At 44.1% G+C, this 14,604-nt stretch overlaps 1 long non-coding RNA gene across 1 annotated transcript in view; it reads left to right on the top strand.

The window, feature by feature from the left end:
• The window catches only part of LOC138504863 (uncharacterized), an 82,383-nt gene extending 75,811 nt beyond the window's left edge, over positions 1-6,572 (top strand). The window contains exons 3-4 of the long non-coding RNA XR_011280021.1: positions 4,976-5,136; positions 6,489-6,572. This is a non-coding gene — a long non-coding RNA (uncharacterized lncRNA). The remainder of the gene's footprint in view (positions 1-4,975; positions 5,137-6,488) is intronic.
• Positions 6,573-14,604: the final 8,032 nt, after the last annotated feature.

Genomic DNA, 14,604 nt, shown 5'->3' with positions numbered 1-14,604 from the left:
AACTTCCGCTGGCCACCAGTCTTAATACACATCAATTTCGAAGTCATAAATTGCTTCTACATAAATGCACAGCGGAACATCCTCATCACTCTCTATGGGAGGCATGAAAAGTTCACAGGACTCTGTGCATCAATGATTCTGCAGCCGAACCATTCCTTAATGTCCCACAGTAAGCAGGAACATTACAATGGGTGGTATATTGTCTGTGGCAGTGACTGACATGCCACACCTCCCAAAATGTGAGTACCCCAAAACCTGCTGCATCCCAGAGAGGTGCTAAACGCATTTGCTCACTTAAATAACTGGTGATCCCTTAGGTGATATGTTTTTTTAAAGTTTGCTCCATGGAAAAATTCTAAATAAAATTCATAAACAATAATACAATAATTAAATGAAAGAAACCTGGAATCACACTAGGGTAAATGGAAATGTTTCTCTCTTATGATATCAATTGACATTTCTTTTGTAGCACACTACAAACCCAAAAGCACACACAACTCGAAACGCAGAGGTTTGAAGTTATTTTAGACTGAACAACCAAAGGCAAGCTCAGTCTGTAAAGAATTGATGAAAGAGTAACTATATTGTTGCTTTTTAAAATGAATTATAGCTTCTTCGAGCGTGAGGTTAGTGCAGGCTATTCCAAACCAAGACACTTTTCCCACCGACAGATCACAGGTTGAACCTGGTGGGAGACTGTTAGTGCCAACTTAGAGGAGAGAAGAGATCTAGTTGATTGGCAGGTTGTTAGCCTGGCTCTTAGATCTTTGAGGGATGCTTCCTAATCACATTCATGTGTCAGCATGATGACCCTCAAAATTGTTCTGGCTTCGATAGTTAGCCAGTGTGGATGGGGCAAAATCGTGATAGCATGCATCTGATAGGGTGAATTAGTTATCAACCTAGTGACACTAGTCTAGGCCCTCTGAATTAGTCTCTTATGGGTGCCCATATACAAGGCATTACAATGATTCAACTCAATTTGTTGCATTCACGAGCATGATCTCCTATTAGTGGTATCCAGGATAGGATTCTCCTTCCACAGGATCATGGTAAATTACCGACTCATATTTTAAGGGCAGTAGAGGTTGTGCAGTGGGTGCAAGAAAATGCAATGCAGACAACTATGAAGATGTGTAAGTCACATTTTTGAAATTCTCTTCTGAGAATGAATAAACTCTAGCTTTTTCTTTCAGATGGGATTAACTCTCAAAGACTTCAATCATGTGTTCTCTGCTGGTGGTAGACCAGAGGAACAGATCAATTTCAAAGGCATTGTGATATCAAGGCTGAGTACCCCAAAAGGAAATACACCAAACATGGGCTTAAACAGATTCTCAGATCTTTATTCAAACAACTGTACAGTTCACAAAGAAACAAAGTATCAGATAGCTATCTGGCCCTCAGTACATCACAGTGAATACCAGCCCTTTCGGTGTGAGAAGTGAGAGGTACTGGACGTCTAAACATTTGCATCTTTTATACATTTTCCAATCGTAAACTCCAACCCCTCTGCAGGTTAATAATTCTCGGTCTAGGGTTCGTGCCGAGTTCACCTCTCGTTTATCCAACTATATGCATGTGGATTATTTCCAGTTTGTACAACAACAAGTCACACTGGCAACAGGGTATCTTCGAATTTAACATTAAGCCTTAGTACACGTCCTATACAATGTAGTTCAACAAGTGTTCACGTTTAGTATTTAAACAACATTGTATTTGATGTATGTCCGCGGATCGGACTTGTTGGCGCAGGTAATCCTCGATCTACAGGTCATACGTAGGACAAGGTCTCATTACACGGTCCTAACATTTGGCCTACGGGCAGTTTAGACATTAACTTTGCACGAAGGTCAGGACGCTAGGTTACAAGCGGGAAACACTGTCCACCATTTTCAAACACAGAGTGACTTTGAAATGAAAATCAAAATGACGGATGGACCTAAAATGGCGGCTAGGTCGATCTAAGGTCAGAACCTTTGAAAGCGGATTTCTTTGCAGAGCGACTGGGCTGAGGCCAATATATACAATACAGGATGTACAATATGATATCCTGTTTAACAGCCTAAAATACCAAGCACATCTCTTCTGAGCAAGAGTGCCAGAACCAAGCAAAGTCATGTGCTTTGGCCTCCTCAGGCATTATCAGCATGATGCGGCTGAGCTGCAAATGTCCCCTTAGGGACAGACAGCAGGTATCCAAGTCTAGATTGCCCAACATGCAATTCACATGCAGGTCCGCTCCCCGTGAGTTACACACCCGCACTGCCTCCCTGGCAACCCCCGCACTTGGGGACTGTTTTCTGTATCCCTTCAGTCCCCCACCAGCACTTGACACCCAATGTCTGCACTTACCCCTGCACTTGCCACCAGCTGGCCCTACTTCTCCTAATGTTTTTATTTATTCTATTACCCCATGTACTGCACTGTCCCCACTTCGCCTCCCACTCCACATTGTTCCCGTTCCCCCCTCCCCTGCACTTGCACAATTTGAATTACACTTAGCCTAGTAGGATCGCTGTCTCTGTCTTCCCTCTGTTCACCCTCCCTTGCCGTGTCGCGCCTTGAAACACTTGTGTACATGTGCATTATAAATACCATACCATATCATATCATATCATAATTTGTGAAAAATCTGAGAAATCCTCTTGTGAAAGAAAAAGCTTGTTTTTGGGGATTGAACACACTCAGGAGAATACCAATCAAGTTTTAACCCTCTCTGCCACATCCGCGTGCATGTCAGACAGATCCTGCCCATGAGAGTAGTCCAGCCTGAAATGCCAGATACAATTCCTTTGAGCAGGAGTTCGAATAGCCACCCAGCTAGGCACATGTTTCTACCTCCTTGGGTGTCATCAGTCTGGTGCAAATGTCTGTCTAGGGCAGGGCTATGCAACCTTTGGTACTCCAGATGTTCTGGACCCTATTCGCCAAAAATACCAAAAACAAAGCGGAATCCTTCCTCAATAAAATGGAATCCCATAATGCTGAACATGGGGAGCAGCGGTTGCTGGGGTAGTCTCCACTCCCCATGATTGGCATTATGGGCTTTGGGGGTTGCAGAGGTATCCACCGCTTCAATGCCATTGGAAGCAGGTGACAATAAAGAAAAGAAAAAATCAGAAAAAGGGACCCTTCGACACCAGCTCTGACCCACATTAGTGGGAGGGAACTAGAGGAGAGTCGGCTGCACGCTTCTGTGTGTGCTGCCGAAAGGCTAAGTAGGGGAGAGGGAGGGTTTGGGTATGTGGGATGCCGGCGACCGTGATCTAGGTGATCACTATGCACAAGGATTTGTGATTCGATATGTTGGGATTCGCAATTTCCCGCTTTGCGCTGATCACCTAGAAACTTCTGGACTACAATCCCAATGACTCCTATCTATCATAGTAAATGGTGAGGGATCATGAGAGAGCCCAACATTGCAGACCCTGCACTAGGCAGATAGAGAACAGGGCCCATGGCTCTATTCTCATAGTCACTTAGGGTACAACTTCAAATGACTGCAAATCAATGAACAATGAGTGAAACCTTCCCAGCATGTTCTTTGGATTTTTTTTTCCATACGTGATCAAATTACTGCAGCACATTATTTCGCAGGTATTTATTCTATTGCTTCAGGGATGCCACAAAAAACTCTGTAAAGGAGGGAGAGTGAGAGGTTAAAGGGGAAAAAAGAGGGACAAAGTCTCAGCCTGATTCAGGCGAAGCCAAAAAGCGAGAGGGCATAAAGAAACTGTCACATACTTCAAGGGACTGATTTACAGAAAATGTTGTGCGGAGCAAATGCACTTTGCACCAAAAGTGCAGTTTGCACTGTGCAAAACAATATCCTCTGATTTACTGATCTGACTTTGCGCGGGTCCCTGGCAGATTGCCCAATGTTTGTGCACATTGCATGTGGTGTGAGGGAATGGCCAGTGTAAAGTAGAAGAAGGAGGCAGAGTATTAAAACATGTTCATTAAAGTAGGGAAAAGAGGCATAACATGAGCGTGGGGAGAGAGGTACTGTGCAAATATACAAACATGCCTCATAAAGTGCAAACAGACTAGTATTTACAGATTCAATTGTGCATCATGCAAAATGTAAAGGACTTAGATTTTACCACCACCCGTGACCAGCCGCAAAGTAAGGCTGCACCATGCAATCCTAAATTTAAAAAAATAAACGCCATGCAATCATACAGAAACATCATGACCATGCCCGTTCCTGCATTGCTCGCATACATACTGCTTCATGGAAAGAGAAGGAGAAGGAGGAGGAGGGCCAGAATCTACCATACACGCACAATGATATTGAGCATGCCTGATGAGGAAGCATATGGCACATACCTTTTCCCCCATGTCATCCATGAATTGGTCAGGAAGTGGGAGAATGGCCTGCTGCCCCCAACCATGTGCACACAGCCAATACCACCATTGGTCAAACTCCTAACTGTCCTTCGCTTCTTGGGGACTGTCGCATTCCAATGGACCACAGCCATTGTCGGGGGTACTTCACAGCCTACACATTGCCTCAAATAGGTTCTAAGCTGTATCATAGCATTTGTGCACAGCCACATAAATCATGCTGGCATGGCAAAGTGTGGCTCAAGAATTCTCTGCAGTTGCCCAGTTCCCACAGGTACTTGGGGCAATTGATTTCACACATGTTGCACTACAGTCCCCATGAGACACAGAACATATATATCAGAACCGAAAAAAATGGCATTCACTGAACTTGCAGGGCAACTTTGATGCTAAGGGTCACATCATGCATGTGAAAACAAACTACCCTGGATAAACCGACGCTAGATACATATTATGCCATTCCCCCATCCACGAGGCACTGGCATCCGGAACGTTCGGCAACAAGAGTCTCATTGATGAGTATCAGTCAGCACACACAGCAAAACACACTGACTGGGGGTCAAATCCAATACAAACCACTATAGAATCACATACTTTAACAATATTTGATGATTGTCATTTACAGGGACAATGCTTACCCGCTATCACCATTCCTGATGACGCCTATCCGAAATTCCAAAACACCAGCGGAGGTCCACTACAATGCAGCCCACATTTCCACCAGAGGCATAGTCGAGAGCACATTTGGAGTGCTGAAATCATGGTTCTGCTGCCTGCACCAATCAGGTGGAGTATGCACCAGCTCTGTCATGTAAAATCATAATGGCATGTTCCATCTTTCATAATATAGCCACGTGTTGCGGCATACCAATAGAGGTGCATGAGGGCTTACGGCCGCAGACACAGGCAGCACCCATACCATGAGCATGCTAAAGGACGAGGGGCCAGCAAATACGAAATCATCTCGTCCAGACATAGTTCACACGAATAACATCCAGTGTGAAAGTCACACCATTGCCATATCCCTGATGGTCTTTGATGATAAAACAGTTGGGCCATAAACAATAACCTGAGAACAGCAGTCCATGTTGGACATGCAGTGTGTCCCTCATTCTAAAAAAAACACACATATCCTCCATCTACATCCTTCACATGAAAACCTGAAAACATGGATAGGGTCCTTAGTATTACATATTGCATTCCCCAAGTCACTTACCTAGGCATTCAAATTCAGATAACAGGGTCACTTGGCTACAGAGCTCAACAAAAAAAGTAGCATGGACATGACCCATGAACAATGGCAAACAAAGAACATCACACACCATCCCATGTAGAGCTACATCATTACCCGTTAGCGATGCATGAATCCTCAATACGTATATTGTAATTGACTGTCTCCATTATAATAAGCATGTACCATTTAATTGCTACTGAAAGCAGACCCCCTCCCCTGGTGGAGGGGCCCCTGGGTTGGGCAGGGCGAGAGGTGCCAGGGCAGCAGGAGAACTGGCGGCCTGCAGGCAGCCAAGATTGGCTGGGGGCAGCATGAAGCCCGCTCCAGCACAACAATGCATGCAGAGTGAGTGGCTTTATGGGGGTGGCCCAGATCCCATCATACTGGGTGGCCTTGTGGTGCATACTGTTACTCCTAAATAGACAGAAACCCAGCCGCTCATTCAGTAGCAATTTAGTCAGCATTCTAATGGGTCAGAAATAGTGAGACATTTTGTTTAGGTACAGTGCAACAAAACTGGAATAAAGTATTGGGTAACTAATTAAATGATCGCACCACTAAACTGTGGATTAAATGAACTGATATGGTACCTAAGTGCACAAATTCTCGATTTAGGAGGTCTTTGCACTGCTAAGGCTGGGACTGATTGTTGCAAATCTAGCAATGTCTATGAATGCATTATGTTCTATGTCTGTATGACGGTAGAACAAAGGATTATTATTATCTATACAGATGAGTCATGATTATAGGATGTGATGGGGATTTTGTGGACTTTTTTTGTGAATAACAATAATAACATATGTCTAAAAATGCACTAATATATATGTCAGAATGATGGTTGAAAATCTGTTGTCTAAGCAAGTTTACTTATTATTATTATTATTTCTTTCAATATCTTTTGTAGATTCGTTTTTGAAATTACTTCTCGCCCCTGATGAAGAGTGACATACTTGAAACGTGTTGGGCCAGTAAAAAAAATACATATTTTTATCTTTGAACAAAAAAAAATAAATGGCAATTGAATACTTAATGTCATAAGTTACCTTTGATTGAATGTTGCATGTGAACACCCAGAAATGAATTACCTGTCACCTAGGCTAGCAGGTGTTAGGCTCTATATATATAAAAAAAACTCTTTTGGCTGTTTGATGGCCTCAGACAGTGTGTAGGGGATGCAGGTTCCCCAAAAGGGAACTCATTCCTGTTGTGTTCCTAAAACAGCCTAGATGCCAAGGTTGTGATTTTCTCCCTTGCACCTAAAACCTCCCTTAACACTATATACCTTATTCTCATACTACCTTAAATTACCAAGAACAAACGCCTAACCAGGTGTGCTTTGGGTTTATTTCTTATTTTGGTTCATCGGCTAGGTCACATGAGTCTGCTGCCCAAGTTCCAGTGCTCTGGGTTTGGCGCTGTGGTATTTTTATCTCTAGTGAGGGCTGCGACACCTCAGGACCAGAGCCGGGTTAGGGTTGAGCTGCCACCCTGCATCGTAGGATGGTACCCACAGGACTGTTTTTTTGTGGGGTGCAGACCTGGGACATCACTGCCTGCCTTGTGGAGACCTGTCCAGGACCCAGGTCCCACCGTGACTGCCTTCACCACACCTGTACATCCAGCTGCTGGGCTTTGTTGGGATTCACATTCCACTCTGGCCCTTTGGTACCATTTGGTGGATGCCCGTTGCTCAGGGCTGACAACCCAGTGTGTCCCTGTCTACCTCACAGAGGCATGCCAGCTCTTCCGCTGGGACCCCTGCCACAGTCCTGGTCCAACATGGTCCACAGTTTCCAGCCTCACTTTAGCCTAGCCCTGGGCTCAGGGCCATTGGGCGATGCCTGCACTGGGGACACCCAAGCCACCTTGGGGATGGTTGTCTTGCTGCCTTCCTGGTGCACATGTACAGGCACAGGGGGGGTCGTCTAACATCTGCACCACACAGGCGCTACCTTAGGTGGAGTCTTCCCATCCACAGTTACGCCCCCACGGAGTGGGGGCCAAAGGTGACAGACCAGAGACAAATATATGTGTCAGCCAAATGTCCAATGATTCACTTTTCGGCAGATGTGTGGGTGCAGAGTCAAGAGGTATTTGGTTGATTCTTGTGTCTGGTTGTAGTTTGTGGGGGGTGTGTGGGTGCGTTGCTATGTGTGTGGTGTAGATTGGTGCCTGTACAGGGAGTAGGAATAGTGGGCATAGGTGCAATTTGCATTTGGCGGGTGCAGATTGGTGGCTGTACAGGGATTAGGAATAGTGGGCATAGGATCAATTTGAATTTGGGGTGCAGAATGGTGGCTGTAAAGGGAGCAGGAATAGTGGGCGTAGGTGCAATTTGCATTTCAGGGTTCAGATTGGTGATGCAGGTGTAGGAGTGGGAATAGAGGACATAGGTGCAATTTGGATTTCGAGTACAGATTGGTGGCTGTACAGAGAGTAGAAATCGTGGGTGTAGGTGCAATTTGCATTTTGCGGACCCAGATTTGTAACACTACTGGGACTGGGGTTGTAATAAGTGCAAGTAATGGTGATTACTTGTGAGTAATCATCCTGCAATATTGGATTATTTTGCTGCATCTATTAATATGGTTCACATTGCACACAAAACAGTCTATTTCAATGGGTCCTTGGTTTGCATTGGGGCGTGTTGTGGGCGTGTCTGGTGCAAACCTGTTTTCTTTGCAATGTAGGTCCCTGCTTGCACTTATTACTGTAAATCACCTCCTTGCGTGTTGCATTTGCACCACGCAATCTTAGCGAACGTGCAAACACTTTTACACAAACTTTGCACTTTTTTTCTGTAAATCAGGGCCTCAGAGTAATGGAGTGGTCAAACCCAGGAAGCAAATAGAGAGGCACTCATAATGGGTGTGGCTTGCCATAAAATGTTTGCAGCACCAGATAAAAAATGGCATCACAAACAGTATCCACGAAAATGAGATTCTACTATGGATGTTCTGTTTCTGGTATGGCACAGGCAGCTGTAACAGAATGAGATCTGCTCTGCTATGGAACAAGCTGTTCATCTTTCCTTCTTTCCTGGTGGAGGATATTTCACACTGTTGGCTAATTTCTAATCGCTTGCGGTTTCCCAGTTAAATGAGTATGGTAATCAAAACATTGCCCCTTGCTCCATGTGCCCAGAATGGCAGCCACACCTCTCGCTGATGACACCTAGGAAGGCAGAATTATGCATCTCCTGTTGCTGTTGGCATGTTGGGCTGCACAGCTTCTATGGGCAGGATTTGACTGACATGCATATGGGTGGTGCCTGATTGTGTGAGGTGTAGCCCAAAACACCTGGGGAGCCCAGGTTGCAACTCCTGAAGTTATCATTGTTCAAGGCCTCTCGAGTGTCATGCCTTCACTTAATTGAACCGTGTTCAAATATTGAGTGGTACTTGGCCATGATTAATAAAATGTCTTCCCTGGAAGTAGAGAAATCGAACATACTTTCATTTCCACCCCTCCCCCGGTCCACAATAAGGGGTCAAATTAATTGTGTCAATAAAAAGGAAGAACAATTGACAGGTGAAAGAAAATCTGCAATACAGTTATAGACGACCCCAAAACGGCCTTGCCGGAACAGAAGAAAGAACCCCAGGCTATGGGTTCACGCACACATTGAAGGGTTCTCCCTCCCAGCATGCACCAGCAACAGCCGAGATGAATAATATCACTTCAAATGCTGCAAAACACTAGGCAGAATCTGAGTTGCCATCATGACATGAATCCACAACTGGCATCATGTAGGGTGGTGCCCCATGCATGAGCTAGTCAGCAGCAGAGCACGTCTCATTTTCACCCCCGAGGTGATGTGATATTCATGGGTTCTGCGTGATTTGGTCGATATTTGTATGCCAAATTCCAATTTGTTGATTGTTTTTTTCTTCTTTTTTTACATTTGGCTGCACATATATGAGGAGGAGACCTCAACATCCCCCGGCCCGGATCCCCACTCTTAATTATCACGATTGCCACCCCCCACATATACTTTCAGCCAAAGTTGATACAAGAAATGCGACGAGTTAAACCAAATTTCCTTCGTTGTAATTGTCCTATCCCGTATTCTTAATCCAGATGCTATTTTCACAGCAACAAACACCCCATGCAAACATTCATTGCACGATAAGAAGCATGCTCTGGGTACTGCAATATCATTAGAAACTCTGATAAAACTTTGGTGCAGTGAAAACTGTTAGCATGTGGCCATATAACCTACATTTTCCCTTTGTGAATTTTGGAAAAGGGACCGGGAAGTTTGGTGGAGGTAGAATTAATCGAATTAGAATCTGTCTCATTTATTTGGCTGAATGTGGACACAAATATATGTGGGGGTATGGGTAATCATGATAACTAATATAGGGGGTGATTGGGGGAATTGCGGCGGGCCTCCCCCACATATATTTGCAGCCAATTTGAAGAAAGAAAACAAAATTGACTAATTCTAATTCAACTGAAAAAACTCAACCCAATCACCTAGAACCATGGAAACTAAACTCCTCTATTTGGGTTTCCGGGATTGAGTCGTGCTATATATTGGCAGAATTTATATTGTCAGCCTCACACCTAAAATACATCATTTTATGAGATGCAAAACGTTTGAGTTGCAAACTGCATGAGACATAGTCATTCCGAGTTATCTTTCACTGCAGATGGTGTGGTAATTTACAATTATACCCTAAGTCTGTTTATGGGCAAATTCCCAATGCACACTGATGTCACCTATCATGGGGTTAGAAAGTCCCTCACAAAAAGAATCTCCGCAGCTGGTGTTGAACCCTGGTACTGGTATTGTTTTTCCTTACACAAAAGTAGACCTACATGAATGAAAACAGGCCCTCTTTAGATCCCATGATTCACTTGGGACCTAAAATGTTCATATTATCATAGATTTATATATTTTCTGATACTTGAATGCCATAAAAGGCTGCACTCTCCACCGCTAGACCCTACACCTCCACAATCCTAAGGGTTTTGCAACAGCAGCCCTCACAGATGGCCTTTTTATCTATGATGCCTGTCCGCCTCTCCTGAAAGAAATAACAACAAACAGTGAAAAAGCCAGTGGCTTTGAAATGCAAGACTAGAATCTTGCCTCAAACTTAAAGGGATGGTTAACGTGCACCACATAACCTCCACAGATCTCAATCCCACGCCTTTCACGTCCACAAGAGTTAACACTGAACACAGCAACACCAACAAGACCTCACATTACAAGGAACCAAATTCTCAGGTACCTCACATTAAGGAGGCCTTACTAATGCTTGACCACTAACTGCCCACACCCTAGATATAGCAGATCTCAACATCTAACCAACGTGACTTCCTAGCGATCATGAAACATGGTTACACCCAGCCGCAGGGCCATCACCGTCTCTAGCCATCCCACAAAACTACACCATTATCAGAGCAGACAGACAGAGATACCAGCAGAGGCGGTGGAGTCGCATTTATCACAAAAAATCAACTGGGCCTAAGAACATTTTCTAAAGAACCCTTCTCTTCAGGTGAACTTCTCTCAGTCAAACTCCTGTTGTTAGCTGCATGTGCACTTTTGTTACATCTCCTATGTCGACCCTCTGGACCTATATCTTCCTTTTAGGAAGACATCACTTACCTCCTCACGCGGAACGCCAAACCTGGTTCACAAATAATAATGCTTGGAGACCTTAACTTAGGCCTCCATGACACGAACAATATCAGTGCAACAGCCCTAGAGAACACACTCTCACAGCTCGTCTTTGAACATCATATCAGTGATCCAGCACGTAGCAAGGGAAGAACCTTGGACTGGCTGGCAGACTTAAACTGCACTTCTAAGATCCTTGCCAACTCACCCTGTGCCTTGCCCGACCACCACCTCATCTCCTTTAACATACAGGATAGAAAGTGTCCAACCTCAAGTTTCGCTCAATCCCCGCCAGCCCTTTCTAGAAACAATTGTAACATCACTGTGGGTAAATGACTGCCCTTACTTCATTCCCATTAATTGCTTAGACAAGGACCTGTCACATTTCGTGGGCTTGTATAATCATACCTTACTATAGGCATTAAATAGAATCTCTCCGCTAAAAATGGGAAAAGCTACACCAATAGCCGACCTAAACAAGTGGTTCTCTACTGGCTTAAAAGCCTTACATATTTCCAAAGGAAGCTCTGAAGCCACTTGGAAAAAAACACCCATTCACCTAAGCAAGGACAAGTTTACAGCTGCTTCTATTGCCTACAAAGCAGCCATCCTAAAAACCAAAAGTGAAACCTACATTGTTAGAATACAAAATGCCAAATGAGGCTTGAACGAGCTATTCAACATCCACAGGGAGTTGGAGTCTCCTGTTCCACCTACAGAAACCTGCATTAAAGATGTCTCTTGGTGTGCCAACATCCAAAAAGCCTTACTTGACAAAATAGCTGTTTTGCAATCTAAAATAGAAGCTAAAAAAACGTAGTTTGACAATGGGCACTATATTCAGCAAGCCTCATGACCCATCTTCCAAACCCTGCCATCCATTCCAATTTTTCAAGGTCTCCACAAAGGAGGTAGAAGACATCATAGCCAGCCTAAAAACCTCTAGATGCCAGGGGGGACATATGCCCAGCTACCATCAGTAAGGAGGGTACAAAGGAGCTCGCTCCTTCCATCACTTCCCTGATCAACGCCTCCTTTCAAACCTGCAGAGTCCCAAATAATCTCAAAGAGGCATGGTCATGCCTCTTCTCAAAAAAACAAACCTCTACCAAAATACCCCGAACAACTACAGGCCTATACCTCCAAATACAAAAACACCTAGAAGACAACAAACCTTTGGGGCTGCGTCAATCAGGATTTTTGCCAAAACATGCCACAATAACAGCCCTCTTCGATCTAAAAATCCAAATGGATGAATTAATAGATAATGGAAATTTGCCCATCCTCCTTCTGTTTTACTTATCAGCAGCTTTTGATTTAGTCGACCATAACATCCTCACTAAACACCTGACTTCAGCAGCCTCCTTCTCCATGAACGCCGATGCCTGGACACAACCCTTTTTAGCAAATAGGACTATGATGGTCTTCGTACCTACGACCTGGGCCGGACCAGTCCCAATCTCTTGCAGAGTCCCACAGGAATCCTTTGCCTCTCACACTTTATATAATATATTTACCAAGCTCTTGTTTGACCACCTGGATGACCTGGGTGTCACCTATACTAACTATGCAGATGACACCCAAGTCCTCATCACTCTTACAGGCTGCTATGACAAAGACACCAAAATATTAAACAAAATCTACCTTCATATTCAGGAATGGATGGCCACCCATGGCCTCAGGCTGAATGATTATAAGACTGAGCTACTTCTTATAGGCCCACGGTCACATCTAAAAAAAACTAGATACCATTTACAGATCCTTCAATATTGATGGGAATAATATCAAGGTCTCCTACAAGGTTAAAACACTAGGCATATACCTGGATTCCACCCTTTCCCTCACTAGGCAACTCAATGCGACTGCTTCAGTGACAGCTTACATCTCTAAGCTGATAAATGCATGCAAACCCTTTCTGTCCACCAACAGCTGCATTACACTGGCCAGAGCACTTATATTATCTAAACTGGACTACCGTAACACCTTATACTTAGGTTCCAATAAACAAAACCTGAACTAACTACACATGTTCCAAAATAACGCACTTCGATCTGCCTTAAACATCCTATGAACCTACCACATCTCATCAGTAAGATGTGAAATTCATTGGCTACCAGTGAGAGACAGAATTACACTCCGAACCCTAGTGATCATGCATAAATGCCTATCCAACACAGCCCCAAAATACATGCTCGACAAATTCAACAGGAAACCATCTACCTGGCCGACCAGGTCAAACTACTCACACTGCCTACACATTCCCAAATACAAATTACAAAACGCTGGTGGGTCTAGCTTCCCGATGCTGGCAGCTAAGCTCTGGAACTCCTTGCCAACAGCACTACGAGCTTAACCATCCTTTTGGCCCTTCAGAAAAGAAGTAAAAGCCTGGCTCTTCTCCCAGCAAAACTAAAACAAACACATTTCCCCAGCTTTTTTCAATTGTACCGCTTCAATTGTTGCCTAAATCTGTAACACTAGGCAATTTGTTTTGTGTTTCACCTCAACTGTAACTATAGTGCACATTGTTAACACTGCACCTGTCTGGCATGTTTACTTGATATGTAACACAAGTCAACTGCTAAATCAACTTTTTCCTTTCGTAACTATTGTTCCATGCTTAAGCAAAAGCGCCCAGTTACTTCAGGGTTAGGCACGCTCTATAAATAAATAAACTGAACTATACTAAACTAAATGTTGACCTTTGTTTGCCAGGCTGGTTTCATGAGTTCACACACACACAGACATTCAAGCATACAAACACCCAGACAAATAAAGGCAGACCCACACACATACACACAAAAACACAACCAAGCATGTTGACAGATGAGAGTGCAGCAGTGAGAGGAGAGAGAAGGTTCAGGAGGACGTTACTGAGTCAGCAGCTAGAAGTGGTTGATGAAAAGGGTGAGGAATACAAATTAAACTTAAGTAGACATTTGAGATAAAAATCGATGTGTGGAGACCAGAGGCATTGCTAGGGGGGCTAAAGGGGCTTTAGTCTGGGTTTTTTGGCTGCAGCCCTGGTTAGAAGCTCAGAGGCAACAACTAAAAGGCTAGCTAGCCCCGAGTCCTGACAGTCCTGACATTAGTGTAGCCCCAGATCTTTTCCAGACCAAGCAACACCCCTGGTGGAGACTTTTGCAAAGACTCGTATGACCTAGCTGGGTGTAAAGACATACACATGCAATACATTCCTGTACCAGTCAGTTCCATTTTTGAGGGTAATAAAATTAGAACAATCGAGGTGGGAAACATTATATGGGAATATGTAATATATTGTATCCCTGGTAGTGTTTTAAAATGAACAGTGGGCACAGCCGAAGGCCATGGCTAGTGTGTTTGTAGTGTTCTAAAATGTACAGTGGGCATGGCCAAAGGTCATGGG

The sequence above is a fragment of the Ambystoma mexicanum genome, chromosome 11, assembly GCF_040938575.1.
Source record: "Ambystoma mexicanum isolate Mex_15411 chromosome 11, UKY_AmexF1_1, whole genome shotgun sequence".
Taxonomy (NCBI): Eukaryota; Metazoa; Chordata; class Amphibia; order Caudata; family Ambystomatidae; genus Ambystoma; species Ambystoma mexicanum.
This window is presented reverse-complemented; position numbering and strand designations above follow the sequence as displayed.